Source organism: Anabrus simplex, chromosome 6 (genome assembly GCF_040414725.1).
Source record: "Anabrus simplex isolate iqAnaSimp1 chromosome 6, ASM4041472v1, whole genome shotgun sequence".
Classification (NCBI taxonomy): Eukaryota; Metazoa; Arthropoda; class Insecta; order Orthoptera; family Tettigoniidae; genus Anabrus; species Anabrus simplex.
The window spans coordinates 297,974,308-297,996,571 of NC_090270.1; the positions used below are offsets into that span (position 1 = coordinate 297,974,308).

Below are 22,264 nucleotides of genomic sequence, written 5' to 3' on the forward strand. Positions count from 1 at the left end.
ACGTAATACACTAGAGCGTAAAAACAAGGAAACGCAACACTCGAGAAGACTGTAGACACTGCCGTGCTGGCATGGCCTAGGGAGCGGTGATAAGGGAACAGGGAACTGGAAATCAAGTGGGGATGGCATAAAATTGTTAGTGTTGAACTGTAGAAGTATTGTAAGGAAAGGAATAGAATTAAGTAATTTAATAGATATATATTCACCAGATATTGTAATAGGAGTTGAATCATGGCTGAGAAATGATATAATGGATGCAGAAATTTTCTCACGGCACTGGAGTGTGTATCGTAGAGATAGGATAGGAAGGGTGGGAGGCGGAGTGTTCATTCTGGTGAAAGAAGAATTTGTAAGCTACGAAAAAGTTAAAGATGGCACATGAAATTCTAGGTGTAAGGCTCATTTCTAAAGATAATAGGCAACTTGATATATTTGGAGTGTACAGATCGGGAAAGGGTAGCACTGACGCGGATTCGGAATTATTTGATAGGATAGTCAGATATGTGGGAAACGGCATGGACAGAAATATGATTGTGGCGGGAGATCTGAATTTGCCAGATGTCAATTGGGAAGGAAATGCGAACGACAGGAAGCATGACCAACAAATGGCAAATAAGTTAATATGGGAAGAACAGCTGATTCAGAAAGTGATGGAACCAACCAGAGGGAAAAATATCCTGGATGTTGTGCAGATAAAACCAGATGAGCTCTATAGGGAAACTGAAGTAATAGATGGTATTAGTGATCATGAAGCTGTTTTTGTGGTAGTTAAAAATAAATGTGATAGAAAGGAAGGTCTTAAAAGTAGGACTGTTAGGCAGTAACATATGGCTGATAAAGCAGGCATGAGTCAGTTTCTAAAAAGTAACTATGATCGGTGGAAAACGGTAAATAAAAATGTAAACAGACTCTGGGATGGGTTTAAAGCAATTGTTGAGGAATGCGAAAACAGGTTTGTAACATTAAGGGTGGTAAGGAATCGTAAAGACCCACCTTATTATAATAGAGAAATAAAGAGACTAAGAAGGAGGTGCAGACTCGAAAGAAATAGAGTTAGAAATGGCTGTGGAAGTAGGGAGAAATTGAAGGAACTTACTAGAAAATTGAATCTAGCAAAGAAGGCAGCTAAGGATAATATGATGGCAAGCATAATTGGCAGTCATACGAATTTTAGTGAAAAATGGAAGGGTATGTAGCCTATAGTTATTTTAAGGCAGAAACAGGTTCCAAGAAGGACATTCCAGGAATAATTAATGAACAAGGGGAGTGTGTATGTGAGGATCTTCAAAAGGCGAAGTATTCAGTCAGCAGTATGTAAAAATTGTTGGTTACAAGGATATTGTCGAGATAGAGGAGGAGACTAAGGCCAAAGAAGTAATAAAATTTACATCTGATAACAATGACATTTACAATAAGATACAAAATTTGAAAACTAGAAAAGCGACTGGAATTGATCAGATTTCTGGGGATATACTAAAGACAATGGGTTGGGATATAGTACCATATCTGAAGTACTTATTTGATTATTGTTTGGTCGGAGGAGCTATACCAGATGAATGGAGAGTTGCTATAGTTGCCCCTGTGTATAAAGGAAAGGGTGATAGACATAAAGCTGAAAATTACAGGCCAGTAAGTTTGACATGCATTGTATGTAAGCTTTGGGAAGGCATTCTTTCTGATTATATTAGACATGTTTGTGAAATTAATAACTGGTTCGATAGAAGGCAATTCGGTTTTAGGAAAGGTTATTCCACCGAAGCTCAACTTGTAGGATTCCAGCAAGATATAGCAGATATCTTGGATTCTGGAGGTCAAATGGACTGTATCGCGATTGACCTGTCTAAAGCATTTGATAGAGTGGATCATGGGAGACTACTGGCAAAAATGAGTGCAATCGGACTAGACAAAAGGGTGACTGAATGGGTTGCTATATTTCTAGAAAATAGATCTCAGAGAATTAGAGTAGGTGAAGCTTTATCTGACCCTGTAATAATTAAGAGGGGAATTCCTCAAGGCAGTATTATCGGACCTTTATGTTTTCTTATATATATAAATGATATGAGTAAAGGAGTGGAATCGGAGGTAAGGCTTTTTGCGGATGATGTTATTCTCTATAGAGTGATAAATAAGTTACAAGATTGTGAGCAACTGCAGCGTGACCTCGAAAATGTTGTGAGATGGACAGCAGGCAATGGTATGTTGATAAACGGGGTTAAAAGTCAGGTTGTGAGTTTCACAAGTAGGAAAAGTCCTCTCAATTTTAATTACTGCGTTGATGGAGTGGAAGTTCCTTTTGGGGATCATTGTAAGTATCTAGGTGTTAATATAAGGAAAGATCTTCATTGGGGTAATCACATAAATGGGATTGTAAATAAAGGGTACAGATCTCTGCACATGGTTATGAGGGTTTTTAGGGGTTGTAGTAAGGATGTAAAGGAGAGGGCATATAAGTCTCTGGTAAGACCCCAACTAGAGTATGGTTCCAGTGTATGGGACCCTCACCAGGATTACCTGATTCAAGAACTGGAAAAAATCCAAAGAAAAGCAGCTCGATTTGTTCTGGGCGATTTCCGACAAAAGAGTAGCGTTACAAAAATGTTGCAATGTTTGGGTTGGGAAGAACTGAGAAAAAGAAGAAGAGCTGCTCGACTAAATGGTATGTTCCGGGCTGTCAGCGGAGAGATGGCGTGGAATGACATTAGTAGACGAATAAGTTTGAATGGCGTTTATAAAAGTAGGAAAGATCACAATATGAAGATAAAGTTGGAATTCAAGAGGACAAACTGGGGCAAATATTCATTTATAGGAAGGGGAGTTAGGGATTGGAATAACTTACCAAGAGAGATGTTCAATAAATTTCCAGTTTCTTTGAAATCATTTAGGAAAAGGCTAAGGAAACAACAAATAGGGAATCTGCTACCTGGGCGACTGCCCTAAATGCAGATCAGTATTGATTGATTGATTGATGATGTGTAAACTTCCACTGACTCACAGCCCCCACTACCCTCCCAATCTGGTTTTGTTCACCCGGCAGCCGGCCCGTACAGTGGAGACGTTTCACACTTGCCCGGTAAAAGTCGTTGCCGTATAAACGGCACGCGGCTGCCGTGCTACTGTAGTAGGAAGCCGGCAGGCCCCATTTCTTAAGTCTTCAAAAAGTATAAAGAATGCCCCAACCTCGTCTCTTCTCATATTGACTGGATGCTCCCATAGCAGTCTATTTTTTCTCCTTTTCTTCAAACGCCTATACAAGACCACAAACGCTAGTAATGTATTGCGATCCATTCCAACCCGCGACGTGTACACAACTGCTGCCGTGTTCTTGCCGGGTATATGTGAAAAGGATTCCCATTCTTGCCGGAGGCGGCTACTGGTTACCCGGCAGCCGCGTAGGTGTGAAACAAGCCTAAGGGGGAATCTCAGCCGACCGGCAGGCCCAATGCTCAGTGTCAAGGTAGTGTGAGATAGGTATCACGCGCACGTACCACGCTTGGCCACCTGAACCCAGCCATCTTACAGCTCCTTGTCTTCTGTGTGAAGCAAGGGTGGTGCGTGGTATTGTTGCAGTGTTGCACAACTCCCAATAATTGCACGATTCATTTGTCGTCTTTTCTTCTATATTTTTAGTTTAACAAACCTAATTATACTATAAATTAGCATTTTTGGTCATTCGATGTACTAATTCTTTGTAATTAACCAATAACCGCTGTTAGGTTCAAATCAAACTCAGGGGGTTTGCTTTCCTACGGCAACTCCCAACCGGACAGCGCGGAGCAATGTGGTTTCTGCAGGGACGAACCTAAGCCTGTATAGCATCAGATAGCACGCTCGTCAGTATCGGTCTTTGGGTGTCGCACGAGACCAGCAAGCCCCCTATCGAGAAACAATTCCAAATGTCCCCGTTGGACTCCACCACTCTGCGGAGGTGACTTCATTCCTGCTTTCTCTCCACTCCTTTTCCACGCCACTAGGATACGCCGTACCGCACCACCAACAATATTATCAACACTGGCATTTTATTTGCAATCATAATCATATTTAGAAAATAATGTAAACATTCGTAAGGAGCTCTATGCCCCAGGAAAGGTTTTCGGCCTTGGCGATACTGTTTATTGAAAGATACCTGGTGACAGAGATCGTAGACTTCAATCAACGGGTGACTGACAAATTTTCGTGAATGAAGAACAGGAGGGCAAATTTTCAATTCAAGTGAAGTAAGAATAACTGTAGTTTTACTGCATAAATTGCCTCTTATTTCCTATGTTCGAATTGCTGGATATATTTCAGTTTTAATAGGAATGCAGTTTATTACTCAATGATAATAGAGTTTCTTGTTATTTTCGTGAGCATGCAACATTGAAAATGTTGGTGCAACACCCAGCTTCAGATACCACCAGCCGCCACTGGTATGAAGTAATATACATCTGAGAGCGATTCTGTTTATGGCAACAAGTTAGAGATGAGAGAACTTTGTTGACATTTTAACATCACCTCAGACAAGAGACTCCACTTTTATTAGATTTTTTTACCAGTTTATTTACGTCGCACCGACACGTCTTATGGTGACGATGAGATAGAAAAGGGATAGGAGTGGGAAGGGAGTGGCTGTGGCCTTTATTAAGACACAACCCCATCATTTATCTGGTGTGAAAATGGGAAATCACGTAAAATCATCTACAGGGCTGCCGACAGTGGGGTTCGAATCCACCATCTCCCGAATACAAGCTCATAGTTGCGCGATCTCAACTGCACGGCTAACTCGCTCGGTCGAACATTAATAATAATAATAAATAATAATAAAACATTCAAAAACTTGAGGAAATACGACCACCGAGCCTACAGTTCAGAGATTCCTGTGGAAAACTAGCCCACAAGGAAAACTGTCGGGTTCTTGCAAAATACTTTGAATCCCTTCTTAACAACTTCCAGATTCGCATTTGAAGATAAAACTCAAGTCCACCCAGATTCAGCTCACCCACGAAAGAGGAAAACAGACAGATTACCCAATCCTTGAAGAACAATAAAGCGCCGGCTGAAGATTCGATAATAGCTGAATTGTGGAAGTTTGCTAGTGACAATGCAGAGAAGTTAACGGACATCATATATGCAATCTGGAACACCGAAAGACTTCCATGTGACTGGACATCTGCCTTAATCCACCCACTTCATAACAAAGGTGACAAGTCGCATGTTAACAATTATCGCGGCATCTCCCTCCCTACTCATAACCTACAAAATTCTCTCGAAATCTCTTCAAATCAGGGCAGAAGAACAGCTAGATCCAGAGCTGGGTGATTACTAAGGAGGTTTCAGGAAAGGATGGTCATGTGTGAAACAGATTATTAATCTGAAATCTGTCCTTTCATATCAAAAACTAAGAAGCAAGCCTTTCGTAGTAACGCTCATCGATTTTAAGAAGGCCTATGATTAAATTGACAGAACTACCTTAATTCAGATCTTAAAGGAATTTGGCTTGGACGGTAAAACAAGAACGAACATCCAACAGACTCTCACCAACACCATCTCAAAAGTGAAGTTCAGAGGAGAAACTTTAGATGTCTTTGAAGTATGGACAGGAGTTAGGCAGGTGGATGGTCTCTCTGTTGTTTAACTATGTTCTTGAGAAAGTGAATGGCACAGAGAAATGAGGAGTCGAAAGCGGAATGAGACTAGGTCATAAAAACAAGAACCTTTCAATTGACTGTCTAGCATTTGCAGGCGATCTTGCAGTTTTCGCTCATTCCTTGGATGTGGCCACGAAGCAACCAGCTTCAAACACAAGCTGCGAAGGCGGGCCTCCAAATCTCCTTTGAAAAAACGAAATTCATTACAAACATTAAACTGGCGCCAAGTGAACTAGAAGGGACTCACGTAAAAGTCAAGCGGGTTGAAAAATGTAGGTATCTTGGTGAATGGGTAGAACCTAACATGTCCGAAGAAGAAGCCTTTGCATCACGCATGAATAAAATTGAAATGGCTTACCATCTGACTAAAAACATCTATAACAATAGATCTATATCTCCGAATGAAAAATGAAACATTATTGCACTGTCATCCGGTCAGAGGCTCTACATGCAGCGGAATGTCTCGCCATGAATAAAAAAGGCCTGATGGAGAAATTGGAGGCTAAGGAAAGGAAGATTTTTAGAAAAATATTAGGTCCAGTCAAAGACAATGGCGAGTTTAAGAGACGGCACAACCAGGAGTTGTACTCGCATGTGGAGAAAATAATCGACGTGATGCGGAAAAGGAGGATTAGTTTTTATGGACACGTGGCCCGAATGAAGACAACACGGTCAACCAACCGCGTTTTCCCTTTTCTTCAAGAGAAAAAGGCAAAGGGGGCATGGTTCGGTGCGGTACAGAAAGATCTGCAGGAGATTGGGATCTCATTTGAAGATATCCAGGAGGGTGACCAAATTAAGAAAAAACTACAAGAACATCAGAGTTTCCAACCAAAGCCGAAGCTGAAAACTGGAAAGGCATGGACGAAAGAGCGAAAGGAGGAACACCGTCTACGAATGAAGGAATACGTACTAGACCAACATTAAAGCTCAAAGGAAACAGTTGAAATGACGTGGTACTTACTTGGCCGAAACGACACAAGAATAATAATGATAATTTAGTGTGGCTGTTACAGCAGGATGCAACCCTTGTAAAACAGAAGCATTTCCTATCGGGTATAGGCTAAATCGTCATGTTAACTGACTGCTCTCATGCTTTAAAGTCATTGGATGTAAGAAACACTAACTAGCTTTACGTGGACAATTCGTACGTCAACAAATATACTCATTATTTGTGCATTGTGGAAGTGAAATTACTGTAGTTCGTATAATGAGAACTCACCAGAAATACTCGCAACGATACTTATTACTCGAAAGAGTAGCAGCAAAACTCTCATCTCGACAAGATGTCCTATTGTATCCATATGGCGTCCCAACATAATAAAGTACAGTATGGCTTTTCCATTTCGCCATTAAAATGAAATCAATATTTAATACTGAACAATAAAATTTATATTCGAACGTTATGTTGTAAAGATTTTGTAACTGCACAATCCAATCAAATCTCCTCGTATCTCGTCTTTACATTTTTCGATTCGTCCGGCTCCATGCGTGCTGGCCTTTGGTCCAAGGGGTACTAGGATTGATTCCCGGCTGGGTCGGTGATTTTAACCTTCATTGGTTAATTCCGACGGCATGTGGCATGTGAGGGGGGGAGGATTGGATGTGCGCGCTGTCTCCAGCATTTAATTAATTAAGGTACAGCCCCAACATTTGCCTGGTGTAAAATGATAAACAAAGGAAAACCACCTCAGGGCTCCCGACGCCACGGAGGGATTGGATCCTACCATCTCCTGAATGCAAGCTCACAGCTACGCGACCCTAACTGCGCAGCCAGCTCGCTTGGTCTATTAATTTTAAGCTATAAACTTGTTGTATTGCCCTCTTAACTGAAGAATGATTATTATCTATATAAAAAGTCCATCTTTCACTCAGATGTGTACTCAAAACAAGTTCGTGTATCCCGGGCTGAGAAGCTCAAGTGGTAAAACGCCGCTGGCGTTTTGAACTCAAATTGGCGGGTTCGATCCCGGTTCAGTCCGGTGGTATTTGAAGGTGCTCAAATACAGCGTGACCCAAAAGTCCGTTAACATTTGACAGGAGGGCCGCGGCTCTCCCAAAACATTTCCTGAAACTAGAGCGAGGATCTGCCGTTGTTTTACGTACGGTACGAACAAATTAAGAACTTACGCCTAAATGTTAAATTAACGTAGCGACAACGGATCTACTAGCTAGAGGCGGAGTTAACACCCTAAGGAAGGGAGAATGTTGGAAAGTAATCTATATGAATATAGCTACTCGATCGACTATATACTCAGAAGGATGACTTAGGTGAGGGTAAGCGCTGGGATTGTAGGAAGGTGTTAAAGCTGTTGTACTGTCGAGAGAGAGCTATTACTTAATAATACCTACACGACGTAATTCATGCTCTACTTCAAAAATATCTGCTTTGTACTGTGTGTAACCAGCATCATGATAGGCTCTTAGCAGTTGCAAACGTTTTACGAGTACGTTGGGGTCTTTACAGTATCTTATGTCTACATAGGGTAACAGAGGCTTGTTGTGGACTTTGAGTCTATATGCAGACAGTTGATGTGTGGGGACTTGTTTTGATGTAATACGTGCTTCAGCAGTAGCGTTTCTAGGTACAAACTTAACTTGTTTCGATAGCAATGAAGCGTTGAAATTTTCTTCTTCTTTATCTTGCATCTCTTCTTGAGATGTTTGCACTGCGACAGAACGTGTAGTAGGCTTAGGAAATGAAGTAAAATCATCAAGCTGTAATGGTAATGAAACACTGAGATCTTCTTCTTCTTCTACTTCTTCTACTTTCTCTTTACTACTGTTTTGATCAATATCATTATCCTTATTATCATAATCATGATCTTGCCTCTCTTTATCTTGAAGTTCGTGCTTAATGACAGAACTTGTAGCAGGTCTAGACAACAAGGGAGAATTAAACATCTCTCGCAGGGGTGTCCTTTTTAGAAATAAATCATTGTTCGCTTGAATACGATTGAGCTCTTTGTATTTTGTTCTCGATGAAGCTACATTACACGCGGCTTCATGACGTTGAGCGTTGTATGCGTTCTTGAACTCTCTTCTACAAAGTTTGCATTGAAAAATTGTCCTACATGATATCTCATGACGTCTCTTGTGATAGTTTCGGGAAAATGCTTTTCCACACTCTTTGCAAATATACCTAGAAATAGGGTTTTTCATGACGGACTTTTATCTTCTGCTAACAGATTCTTCTTTAAATCTGCTAGACACTTGTTACTCGCTACTTCGATAATGCGAACAGCTTAGCGATTAACAGTAAACTAACACAAAAGCGTATAACTAAGGTAGGAACAGTAAGGTTTAACCCCGTCAAGATAGCAGCAGTGAGGTTAGCGATGTTCTGTTGTTGGATTTTAAATTCCGCGCTACGACATGCAGAAGGTGGCAGCCTTGAGGTTTAGCGCCGTAAAGATGGCAGCAGTGAGGTTAGCAATGCTCTATTGTCCTTCAAAGTGAGGTTAGGGTCCGTCAAGATGACAGCTGTCAAGAAAGCACGCGGCTTTGTTTACCAACAAGAGCACGTGGTCGTAACGTCACGGTCACGTGGTATGCTACGTCAGCGTGCGTTGTTCAAAGTCCACACCTACGTATTTAGCACTCTGCTATGTTCACAAGGTTTGTACACATAGTTATTAATTATGCTTTAAGTTCATGCACATACGTTATGTTAAGATAGCAGCACACGTACAAGCGATGGTCGCACGCTCGAGTAGAAGTTGTTTAGTACGATAGTTGATACATGCATCATCGATAGGTGATGTGAACACGCTTTTAAACATAGCTATCTTCGCGCTTTAAGTTCACACACATATGTTGTGCTAAGATAGCAGCACAATCGAGCTGAAAAGTTTAGTAAGACATTTGATGCATGCAAAATAGATAGGTGATGTGTACACGCTTTTAAACATGAGTATTCTTTCTGCTTTATGTTCGCTTACACAGGTTATACTAAGGTAGCAGCACACTTATATGATTTTAGCACACTCTAGTACAGGAATGGTGAACCCCTGACACGCGTGTCACTAGATGACACGTGGACACGACTACTGTGGCACGTTAGACAATATACTAGCACATTTTAATGTTTTTAACATGTAATAACTAAGAACTTATTATATTAATAAAACCAATCAATCAATCAATACTGATCTGCATTTAGGGCAGTCGCCCAGGTGGCAGATTCCCTATCTGTTGCTTTCCTAGCCTTTTCCGAAATGATTTCAATGAAATTGGAAATTTATTGAACATCTCCCTTGGTAAGTTATTCCAATCCCTAACTCCCCTTCCTATAAATGAATATTTGCCCCAGTTTGTCCTCTTGAATTCCAACTTTATCTTCATATTGTGATCTTTCCTACTTTTATAGACGCCATTCAAACCTATTCGTCTACTAATGTCATTCCACGCCATCTCTCCGCTGACGGCTCGGAACATACCACTTAGTCGAGCAGCTCTTCTTCTTTCTCTCAATTCTTCCCAACCCAAACATTGCAACATTTTTGTAACGCTACTCTTTTGTCGGAAATCACCCAGAACAAATCGAGCTGCTTTTCTTTGGATTTTTTCCAGTTCTTGAATCAGGTAATCCTGGTGAGGGTCCCATACACTGGAACCATACTCTAGTTGGGGTCTTACCAGAACCAGCTTTCCAATACACAATAGTCCTTTATATTTAGGATAAATCCATTTAATTACAAGTAGGACATGTTTCGCTCAATCTTAGTGAGCATCATCAGCTGTAGATAACATAATCCATGATGGGTCAGGGCCCTGATCCTGGTATATATAACGAAAAAACGTCTAATATACATTGATAAAATTCGAATTTTAACAATTTAAAAATAATCAATAAGATTATATTATGTCTATTAAAACAAATATTGATCATTAAAATGCTTAAAATGTAAATGGAATGATTGACATGAAATGTTACTATGGTATGTAGTGATTAAATGTTCGTATAAATCAATGACCATAATAATCTTTGCTCAATTGATTTATTTATTTATTTATACGAATATTTAATCACTACATACTATAGTAACATTTCATGTCATTCATTCTACTTACATTTTAAGCATTTTAATGATCAATATTTGTTTTAATAGACATAATATAATCTTATTGATTATTTTTAAATTGTTAAAATTCGTATTTTATCAATGTATATTAGACGTTTTTCCGTTATATATACCAGGATCAGGGCCCTGACCCATTATGGATTATGTTATCTACAGCTGATGATGCTCACTAAGATTGAGCGAAACATGCCCTACTTGTAATTAAATGGTTTTATCCTAAATATAAAGGACTATTGTGTATTGCAAAGGTGGTTTTATTAATATAATAACTTCTTATTCTGAAATCCAATACGGTTTTACAATGAGATTTAAAAGTTGTAATGTAATAACTAGGTCGGAAATCTAGCAACATTGCATATTTTAACATCACTTTTTAATAAAGAAGAATGTCTCAATTAATTATATGGCCATAATTTTTTTACAAATTCTATTAGGTTAAAGCAAAAAGTACCATATTCTTAAAACGTACATGTTTTTAATATTGTGATTTTTTAATGATGTTTGCAAAATAAAACCATGAAACGTTCACTCGAATGGATTTATATGTAATGCAATCTAATACCTAAGTCAAGTGAAATGAGGGGTTTCATGATGATTTTAAAGGAAAATAATCGGTGGCACACTAGACAGTAAGAAGTAATAAGCAAAACTTAATTGACACACTAGTCAGTAAAGGTTTGCCATCCCTGCTCTAGTAGAATAAGTTTAGTACATCATCATGCGTACATCATCGATACGTGATACGTACACGCATTTAAACATTGCTATTCTTACTGCTGGTGCTATGTTCACAAGATTTTTATACATCGCTATTCTTTGTGCTTTAAGTTCGTGCACATAGGTTATGTTAAGATTGCAGCACACACAAGCGATGCCCGCACGCTCTAGTGGAAGAAGTTTAGTACAATAGTCGATAGATGCAAAATCGATAGGTGATGTGTACGCGCTTTGAGACATAACTATTCTTTCTGCTTTAAGTTCGTGCACATAGGCTATGCTATGATAGCGACACACAATTACGATCGTTGTACACTCTAGCGGGGAAAGTTTAGTATGATAGTCGATGCATGCAAAATCGATAGGTGATGTGTACACGCTGTAAAACATAGGTATTCTTTGTGCTTTAAGTTTGTGCACATAGGTTATGCTAAGATATTAATGCGATTGCTACATGCTCTAGCGGAAGAACTTTAGAACAATAGCTGATGCATGCAACATCAATAGGTGCTGTGCACACGCTTTTAAACATGGCTATTCTTTATGCTTTAAGTTCGTGCACATAGGTCATGCTAAAGTAGCAGCGGTCGTTGTACAGTCTAGCGGAAGAAGTTTACTATGATAGTCGATGCATGCAAATCGGTAGGTAATGGATACAAGCTCTAGCAGTTGAAAATAAAAATTTACTACTGCTCTGTTTACAAGATTTTTAAACATAGCTATTCTTAATGCTGCTCTTAACGACGTAGAGCATTGAATTGATTATCTTTGTGCTTTTAACGAGTTCTAAATACGTAGGTGTGGACTTTGATGAACTTCGCATGCTGAGGTAGCATACCACGTGACCGTGACGTTACGACAACGTGCTCTTGTTGGTAAACAAAGCCACGTGCTTTCTCGGCAGCTGTCATCTTGACGGACCCTAACCTCACTTTGAAGGACATAGCATCGCTAACCTCACTGCTGCCATCTTTACGGCGCTAAACCTCAAGGCTGCCACCTTATGCATGTCGTAGCGCGGAATTTAAAATCCAACAACAGAACATCGCTTACCTCACTGCTGCTATCTTGACGGGGTTAAACCTTACTGTTCCTACCTTAGTTATACGCTTTTGTGTTAGTTTACTGTCAATCGCTAAGCTGTTCGCATCATCGAAGTAGCGAGTAACAAGTGTCTAGTAGATTTAAAGAAGAATCGGTTAGCAGAAGATGAAAGTCCGTCATAGAAAACACTATTTCTAGGTATATTTGCAAAGAGTGTGGAAAAGCATTTTCCCGAAGCTATCACAAGAGACGCCATGAGATATCATGTAGGACAATTTTTCAACGCAAACTTTGTAGAAGAGAGTTCAAGAACGCATACAACGCTCAACGTCATGAAGCCGCGTGTAATGTAGCTTCATCGAGAACAAAATACAAAGAGCTCAACCGTATTCAAGCGAACAATGATTTATTTTTAAAAAGGACACCTCTGCGACAGATGTTTAATTCTCCCTTGTTGTCTAGGCCTGCTACAAGTTCTGTTACTAAGCACAAACTTCAAGATAAAGAGAGGCAAGATCATGATTATGATAATAAGGATAATGATATTGATCAAAATAGTAGTAAAGAGAAAGTAGAAGAAGAAGATCTCAATGTTTCATTAACATTACAGCTTGATGATTTTACTTCATTTCCTAAGCCTACTACATGTTCTGCCGCAGTGCAAACATCTCAAGAAGAGATGCAAGATAAAGAAGAAGAAAATTTCAACGTTTCATTGCTATCGAAACAAGTTAAGTTTGTACCTATAAACGCTACTTATCTGTGCCGGTGCGACGTAAAGCGACTAGCAAAAAAAAAAACCGCTACTGCTGAAGCTCGTATTACATCAAAACAAGTTCCCACACATCAACTGTCTGCATATAGACTCAAAGTTCACAACAAGCCTCTGTTACCCTATGTAGACATAAGATACTGTAAAGACCCCAACGTACTCGTAAAACGTTTGCAACTGCTAAGAGCCTATCATGATGCTGGTTACACACAGTACAAAGCAGATATTTTTGAAGTAGAGCACGAATTACGTCTTGTAGGTATTATTAAGTAATAGCTCTCTCTCGATAGTACAACAGCTTCAACACCTTCCTACAATCCCAGCGCTTACCCTCACCTAAGTCATCCTTCTGTAGTATATAGTCGATCGAGTAGCTATATTCGTATAGATTATTTTCCAACATTCTCCCTTCCTTAGGTTGTTAACTCCGCCTCTAGATGTAGAGCCGGTCTCAAGCCCGGATAAAGAGAGGAGAGGCACCTTAGCCTATTAGGCCTTTAGCCCTTTAACCTATTAGCCCTTTTGCCCATTAGCCCTTTAGCCCTACAAGGAATGTGCGGTAATCTCATCTTCTTAGAACAAAGGTATTCCCTGACATGTTCTAAACACATGTTGTATCGAGTACAGTGTTCTATTTTAGTCTTGATTACTTATTTAGTGTTCTGACACATCAATTAATGTTCCGATCACACGATGAAGTTAACGACATCGAATGCAGTGTTCGATTCTAGTCTTGTTATGTTTCAATCACTTCCTTTGTGATTTGCATAGCCCTACAAGGAATGTGCGGTAATCCCATCTTCTTAGAAAAAAGGTATTCCCTGACATGTTCTAAACACATGTTGTATCGAGTACAGTGTTCTATTTTAGTCTTGATTACTTATTTAGTGTTCTGAACACATCAATTAATGTTCCGATCACATGATGAAGTTAACGACATCGAATGCAGTGTTCGATTCTAGTCTTATGTTTCAATCACTTCTTTTGTGATTTGCAAGTCTAAACATGCAAATGATGTTATCGCTGCACACCTTCGCGATGCAGGTTTAAACTTGTTCGATAGAGCTATGCCTTGACATAAGAGGAGGCCTTAACAGCTTATGTATAACCGCTATTGTTCACAAGATGGCTGCTGTCAAAAAAGCACGTAGAATTTTTGAAATTACCCGCCACCACATTTCAAAGGTATGAGGTTTAGTGCTGTAAAGATACCAGCACGATGATCTGTTGATTAAAGATGAGAGTTGTAAAAAACACGTAGAATTTTACAAACAAGAGCACGTAGAATTTCAAATTGCCCTCTACCTCATGCATAACAGCAGCCGCCTTCTTGCGCAGTAGCCTCTAAGCTAGCTTTCTTCATAAGAGCAGCCGCCATCTTGCGCGAGCACCCCTAGGCCGTCTCATAAGGAGCTGTGTATAGCCGCCATCTTGTCACTGCTATCTTGCGCAAGCATCCCTAGGACATCTCATAAGGGCAGCAGCCATCTTGTACAAACGCTCTTAAGCCGTCTCATAAGAAGCTATATATAGCCGCCATTTTGTAGCCGCGATCTTGCGCAAGCATCCCTAGGGAGTCTCATAAAAGCAGCAGCCATCTTGTGCAAGCACCCGTAAGCTGTCTCATAAGAAGCTATGTATAGCCGCCATCTTGTAGAATTAGACAGCTGTCAATGCCAAAGGGCCTAAGTAGGAACCGAACCGTTGATCTCATCATTAGACTATGTTTTTCTAATGCTATCATGTTCCTGAAACTGCGAACCTACGTATTAGGCAGAAAATTTTTGTCCGTTTTGCTCTACGACGTACCGTTTTCGAGATATTTAACATTTTGCATTTAAGCCCCAAATTTAATGAATCGAACCAGCACGGCACGTTATACTCTCTACCATAGCTAGACCTGATCATGTTACAAAAACTTGCTTCAATACAAGCTAAAACAGAGCAAATGCCAAAGGGCCTAAGTAGGAACCGAACCGTTGATCTCATCATTAGACTATGTTTTTCTTATGCTACCATGTTCCTCATACTGCGAACCTAGGTATTGGGCAGAAAATGTTTGTCCGTTTTGCTCTACGATGCACCGTTTTCGAGATATTTAACATTTTGCATTTAAACCCCAAATTTAATGAATCGAACTAGCACAACACGTTAGCCTCTAAGCTAGCTTTCTTGATAAGAGCAGCAGCCATCTTGCACAAGCGCCCTTAAGGCGTCTCATAAGGAGCCGTGTATAGCCGCCATCTTGCGCAAGCATCCTTAGGGAGTCTCAAGCCATCTTGTGCAAGCACCCTTAAGCCGTCTTATAAGAGCAGCCGCCATCTTGCGCAAGCGCCCTTATGGCGTCTCATAAGGAGCCATGTATAGCTGCCATCTTGCGCAACCATCCCAAGGGAGTCTCATAAGAGCAGCCATCTTGCAGCCACCATCTTGCGTAAGCACCTTTAAGGAGTCATGTATAGCCGCCATCTTGTGTAATTAGCGTCGAGAGATGGCTGCTGTAGAATTTTTTAAATTATCTGCCACCACATTTCAAAGGTAAGTAGCTAAAGAGTGCAGCACGGTGCTCTCTTGATTAAATATGGCAGATGACAGCTGTCAAAAAAGTACGTGGATTAATTTCCAAACAAGAGCACGTGGAATTTTTCAAATTGCCGCCACCACACTTCAAAGGTAAGTAGCTAAAGAGTGCAGCACGGTGCTCTCTTGATTAAAGATGGCGGATGGGAGCTAACGGAACTTTTCAAATTGCCCGCTACTACGTGCTTAAGGTAGTAGCCACAAATAGGGCAGCACGGTGTTCTGTTGATTAAATATGGCGGATGACAGCTGACGAAATTGCCTGCTACTACGATAAAGATAGCAGCACGGTGCTCTGTTGATTAAAGATGGCGGATGACAGCTGTCAAAAAAGCACACAGTCTCGTTTACCGATTCAATCTCGCGCTAGTAAGGTTAAGTTAGCAGCACTCAGGTTTAAGCCCGTCAAGATAGCAGCACTGAGGTTAGCGATGCGTTGTTGTCGATGACAGCTGTCAAAAAATCACGTGGATTTGTTTACCTATTCAAATCTCGCGCTAGTTAGTTTAAGTTGGCAGCATTGAGGTTTAGGCCCGTCAAGATGGCAGCAGTGAGATTAGCGATGCGTTGTTGTCGATGATAGCTGTCAAAAAGCATGTGGCTTTGTTTACCAATTCAAATTTCCCGCGGAGGAGGAGCGGGCCTCTAGGAAGGCCTCCAGTGCGAAGGCGGAGGAGCGGGCCCCTGGGAAGGCCTCCCGGGTGGCGGCGGAGGAGCGGGCCCCTGAGAGCATGCGGCGGCCGCCGAACCATGCAAAATACCTACTACTGACTATGCTAATTTATTTATTCTTCTTTCTTTCTTAATCTTTTTAGCTGGTTTTTGCCTCGGACTCAGCGAAAGATCCCATCTCTACAGCCTCAAAGGCAGTGTCCTGGAGCGTGAGACTTTGGGTCGGGGAGATTCAACTGGGAAGGAGGACTAGTATCTCGCCCAGGCGGCCTCACCTGCTATACTGAACAGGGGATGGGAAGATTGGAAGAGATAGACACGGAAGAGGGAAGGAAGCGGCCGTGGCCTTAAGCTAGGTGCCATCACAACATTTGCGTGGAGAAGTAATACACCACGGAAAACCACTTCGAGGATGGCTGACGTGGGAACCGAACCCCCTTCTACACTAGTAGTGGCGATCAGGGGGGAGGGGGGAGGAGGGCAGTCGTCCCCTCACTTTTTGGAGAAAATACTACATTTTTATTCTATTTTAGCCGACTGAAACAAGGAATTATTAAACGAAGCAATTTGTACAAGCTCTATTGTCTTATCAGCTGATTCTTTCCTTTATTCTCTTTAATTATTAACAAAATTATTACCTGAAATACGCACAAAATATCGTTTGACCCGTCTAACTGATTTGTGTAGTGCCACAGCAAGTAGTGGAGACTTTGAATGTGCTGTGAGGAAGTCACCCGCTTACCGCACCCTTTCGTCAGTCTGGCAGTCTCTGTAGTGTCTGTTAGTTTCTTAGTGTGTAGTCAAATATTTTTTTTAATTTTTTTTTTAATTGTATAATCTCGCAGTATTTCTTTTAAATTGTAATAAATGTGTAATATTGCTCCTTTGGTAAAAGTATTATTGTATAGTATTGAATCAAAATCTAAAAAAAGAAAATAAACTATTATTACTGCACTTAAATTGTTGCAAAGTTTGGGCTGGGAAGACTTGGCAGAAAGGAAACGAGCTGCTCGATCAAGTGGTATGTTCCGAGCTGTCAGTGGAGAGATGGCGTGGGAGGACATCAGTAGACGAATAAGTTTGAGTGGTGTCTTTAAAAGTAGGAAAAGATCACAATATGAAGATAAAGTTGGAATTCAAGAGAACAAATTAGGGCAAATATTCGTTTATAGGAAGGGGAGTTAGGGATTGGAATAACTTACCAAGGGAAATGTTCAATAATTTTCCAATTTCTTTGCGAGCATTTAAGAAAAGGCTAGGAAAACAACAGATAGGGAATCTGCCACCTGGACGGCTGCCCTAAATGCAGATCCGTACTGATTGAGTGATTGGTAAACTGTCAACCTTTTCCTCTCTGTCGAAATTCGTTCAGAGAGCATAAAAAATTTACCATTTTGTAGTTTCGAATTTTAATAATGTTATTGGCTTCACGTCCTACTAACTACTATTACAGTTTTCGGAGATGCTGAGGTGCCGTAATTTATTCCCGCAGGAGTTCTTTTACGTACCAGTAAATCTACCGACAATAGGCTGATGTATTTGAGCACCTTCCAATACCACCGGACTGAGCCAGGATCAAACCTCCCAAGTTGGGGTCAGAAGGCCAGTGCCTCAACTGTCTGAGACACTCAGCCCGGCTTCAGTTTTGATGTATAACACCCCACCCCCTCCCGCTACCTCGTCCACTATATCCCACAAACCCGGGTACTATTTGTTGTCTGTATACTTTTTTGCCCCCGCACTTTTAATTACCAATCGCCGCTACTGCTCTACACAGTTGACCTTCCGAGGCTTAGTGGACCCCGTTCCATCCCTCGTACCACTTCAAATTTCGTGGCACAGCCGGGAATCGAAACCGGACCTCCGCGGGTGGCTATTTTATTTATTTATTTCGACTCAGTCTCAAAGTGTTCCTTGGCGATACGGACGGTATGAATAAGCGAATAAGCTACTAGGTATTTTCTTAATATCGGTAACTCCTCTTCCTATAAAGGAATATTTGCCCCAATAAGTAGGCTACCGGTATTTCAAATGTGTATTATGCTACCTACCTCACTGAGGATCATTGAGAGTCAGTCACCTTTATGGCCCGTTGGTCAACAGAATGTACGCCGCGTCATGGATTCGACAGCAGAACTTTGGGTTCCGAATCCTCTCATCATCAAAGCTTACAGAAGTCGATTTTTCATTCAGTTTCAGAGGGTAACATGAATTATCAATCACTACTGATCTGCATTTAGGGCAGTCGCCCAGGTGGCAGATTCTCTACCTGTTGTTTTTCTAGCCTTTTCTTAATACCATTACACTAAGCCAAGTTCAATCATACTTATAATACCATTACATTAATCCACGTCCAATCAAAATTCGATTCATACTTCACATTATTTATGGGAAATATTTCAGTAGGAAGAATAAACACAGCGGGATGAAAAATCATCCCCTATCATGACAGCCAATCACAGCTCGGTATTGTCGTCTCAAGGGTGACAATTTTCTGATTTTAGTGCTCTCTATCGCTTAAAGAAAGAACTTCTTTGAAGTTATTCTGTGCTCACATACTTATCTATTAAATTCAATCAACTCCATTGCTTGCTGGTCGTCATAACGCGAATTCCAGCCCCGGAGGTTTATTTTTAGGCTTGTCACTTACCGGGAAAAGTGAGTTTGTACCAAAGTTGTGAGGGGTGAATTGTGACAACTGCTTCAAGCTTAGACGTAAGTGATATCTGTTGATTTTACATTAATATAGAAATCTTGTTACAAATTCACGATATTAATCGATACTTCACAGTGATGACGTTTGTTGCTTGTTTCCTATTTCATAGATTTGGGTCTACTTGCTATGACTAATGAATTTACATTCGAGCCTTTCTTAAGGGGTAGGTTGGTAGTGGATGGAATGACAAAATGTTACTCGCCTTGGTGACAAGTGAATTGTTAATAACTTCCAGTTAATTATCATTTCCTAAAATATACCATTTCAGTGTATTTCTTACGTCTACAAAATATATCGACATTTAACGTTAATTTTAGTAGCGTGAGAGAAGATTGAATTACCGAGCTGTTGCACACTTTAATTTTGTTTAAAAACTTTCTTTCATTATGGTATTTAGTTTCAGATAAATTGTGTTTGTCATACGTGCGACTTACGTTTATTAAGTAAGTGTTTTCTGTAAGGAGTTGTACAAGGTTCGCTGTCGTGGTGTGCTATCCGGCCTGTATTGGATTTTTTTTGTTTGTTAAATCATGCTGTAGATCGACGCTGTCGGAGTGGTTGAGATGGAGTTTACATTTGTGGTGCCTAGTTCCGAAAGTCGACATCTGCATTTTTCAAGTTTTTGAGAAAAACGAAAAACTGTTAAAATTCATTGTAACAGAACAATTCAAGATATTTTATCTGATTTTTATTACAAACTGCAATATAAACATAAACATAGGGCCAAAGGTAAATTCATCTATTCGTTTAGGAGATATTTAGCATTTAAAATTGCAGCTCTCGACTTTTGGAAGTACAATAATAGAAAGTCGTATTTTGGAACGAACTTCTTGCATATGTCGAGTTTTGGAACAAAATACTGGATTTTGCTAAATAAGGATTACTTTATCCACATAAGTTAATGGTGTTATGCACTCGTAATTTAATAAACACACGAAATTTACAGTGAACACCATTTCTAGCAAACTGCATGAAAAGTAGTATGTAGTAATATAATAGTTTGAAGCAAACTGGATGAAAAATGTATGTACTAACATAGTTTCTAGTAAATTGGATGAAAAATAGGATGCTGTAACATAATAAAACACAATGAGCAGTTTGTCTCATGGATTAGATTCTTAAGTAGTTATCCACTTTCCTGGGTTCACAAACGAGGTCGTCTGTCACGTCAACTTCCATCACGTTTTCTTGATCTTGAAATGGAAGCTATTTCGTTAGATCCTTTCGGACGAGATGATTCCAGCCACTGGCATATGAAAGTGTTTTGTATAGTTTGACGCTCATGTTCTTACACAGATTGTAAAATTGTATATATACAATTGTATAGAATAATACGTGGCTTGGTCTGGTAATTTTAGTAAAGGTAAATTTTTTTTGGCAGTCAAAACTTAGTATCAGTTCATTATTTTTTTGATTATGTAGAACATCATAAAAAAGCTAGTGCCCTTAATTTATGTGTAGTCCACGCACCTTTTAGCGATATTTCTTTGTACGGGGGTGAGGAGTAAGGAGGGAGCTTGCTCGGATCTGGGATATGGCCAACTGAATGGAAATGAAATCTGAATTGAATCGATAATATGATCGATCAATACGAATTTTCTAAACATTTATTATCTTAAGCCAACAACTGTGTCACACACACATTATTTAACATTAGATAACATTTCTCGATGTGATTCTTGTTCCTAGCATGAATTCTATAGTTTGGCTTTGCTGTGTAAACAACAACAGTACTAGTATGTAAAGTGTACGCCAGATGTTGCACAGCGATGCATAAGCGATTCATAGTTTGTGTTTCAAAGGTAGCCAATACGAATCTCGAAGATAACCGAGGTTGACCGATTCAGCATTAGGGTGTGCATGTATCACTAAAAGGTGCACGTACTGTACTCTTAACTCAGTTATGATATTAGGCATAAGGCCTGCTCTTTTCTTGAGGAATGTTACAGTTATTAATCGTAGCTTTCAGCAACAAGCATTTTGAGTAAGCATCACTCGCTGGAGTGCCAAATCCAATAGTATATGTCCGACAGAAATAATGTTTAAAGCAAGCTGCCTTAACTTGTAGTTCGGCTGATACTGACTGGTTGTAGCTTCTCCACAATTTACTAAAGCTCAGATCACTTGACAAGTACCAGCGACCTTTCACTTGTCCTCTACAATTCTCTGTAATTCACTAATAACAGTTAATTTCTCTGTGAACATTTTCATTGCTGGTCTTTTATTTTCACTGTGTTTGCTACGAGTATCTCCTCCTCGTTTGTCTATAGGTAGAAGACCAGTTTCAAAGTGATGCTTACAAGCCGGGCCTACCCTGTCTTTTGATATTATTACTAAACAAGTAATAAGATGCGCACCAGGAGGTGATACTCTTAATGAATTTTCCATTGTCTTTGAGAGCAGCGCTGAATAAATCGGAGGTCAACAGGCGACTGAACTACCAAGCCAACGAATACTGCGTAAAACCAGTGCATTGTCATATTAGAACAAGCTTATCGGGAACGCTTAGAATGAAGTTAATGAGCACGAATCTTGTTGAGTACTACAGTCATCAAAATTGCACGGGAATACACCGTCTATAAATAAAGCAACATAAATGTTGAGTTTTCGAACACATTTTGGAAGTTACATGAACTTTCTCATGGAAAATGTTGGATTATGGACATAACTTAACAAAGCAGATGTCGAGTTTTGGAAATAGTCATGACTTTTAACCACAAATATAGAGTTTTGGAACGTCTTACACCATTCACTTGATGCGTTTCTCAAAGAGGAATAAGAAATCGGCAAAATCTATTTTTCATAAAAAATGTCAGATGTCGACTTTTGGAACTAAGCACCTTGTTTGTCATACACTATCCTTCCCTGCCTAGTTCACATTATATTAGGCCTACACTGGTCATTTAAAAGCTGAACACCAAGGTAATTCATATGGCATGATCATTTTATCTAAGAGTCTCCAGTTGTGTCTTTTTAAATTCGAGTTTCTTTTTAGTTGTGGGGATTTATTTTTTTACAATTTGCTTTACATCGCACCAACACAGATGGGTCTTAT

The 22,264-nt window shown here is 40.0% G+C and overlaps 2 protein-coding genes across 3 annotated transcripts in view; one reads left to right on the plus strand and one right to left on the minus strand.

The window, feature by feature from the left end:
• The window catches only part of LOC136876481 (trypsin), a 92,944-nt gene extending 73,763 nt beyond the window's left edge, over positions 1–19,181 (minus strand). The window contains exon 1 of the mRNA XM_068228452.1: positions 19,144–19,181. The gene's annotated coding sequence lies outside the window, so the exon portion shown is untranslated. The remainder of the gene's footprint in view (positions 1–19,143) is intronic.
• Positions 19,032–22,264, plus strand: part of LOC136876480 (transcriptional repressor RHIT) — a 143,992-nt gene continuing 140,759 nt past the window's right edge. For both annotated transcript variants that reach the window (XM_067150477.2, XM_067150478.2), the window contains exon 1: positions 19,032–19,208. The gene's annotated coding sequence lies outside the window, so the exon portion shown is untranslated. The remainder of the gene's footprint in view (positions 19,209–22,264) is intronic.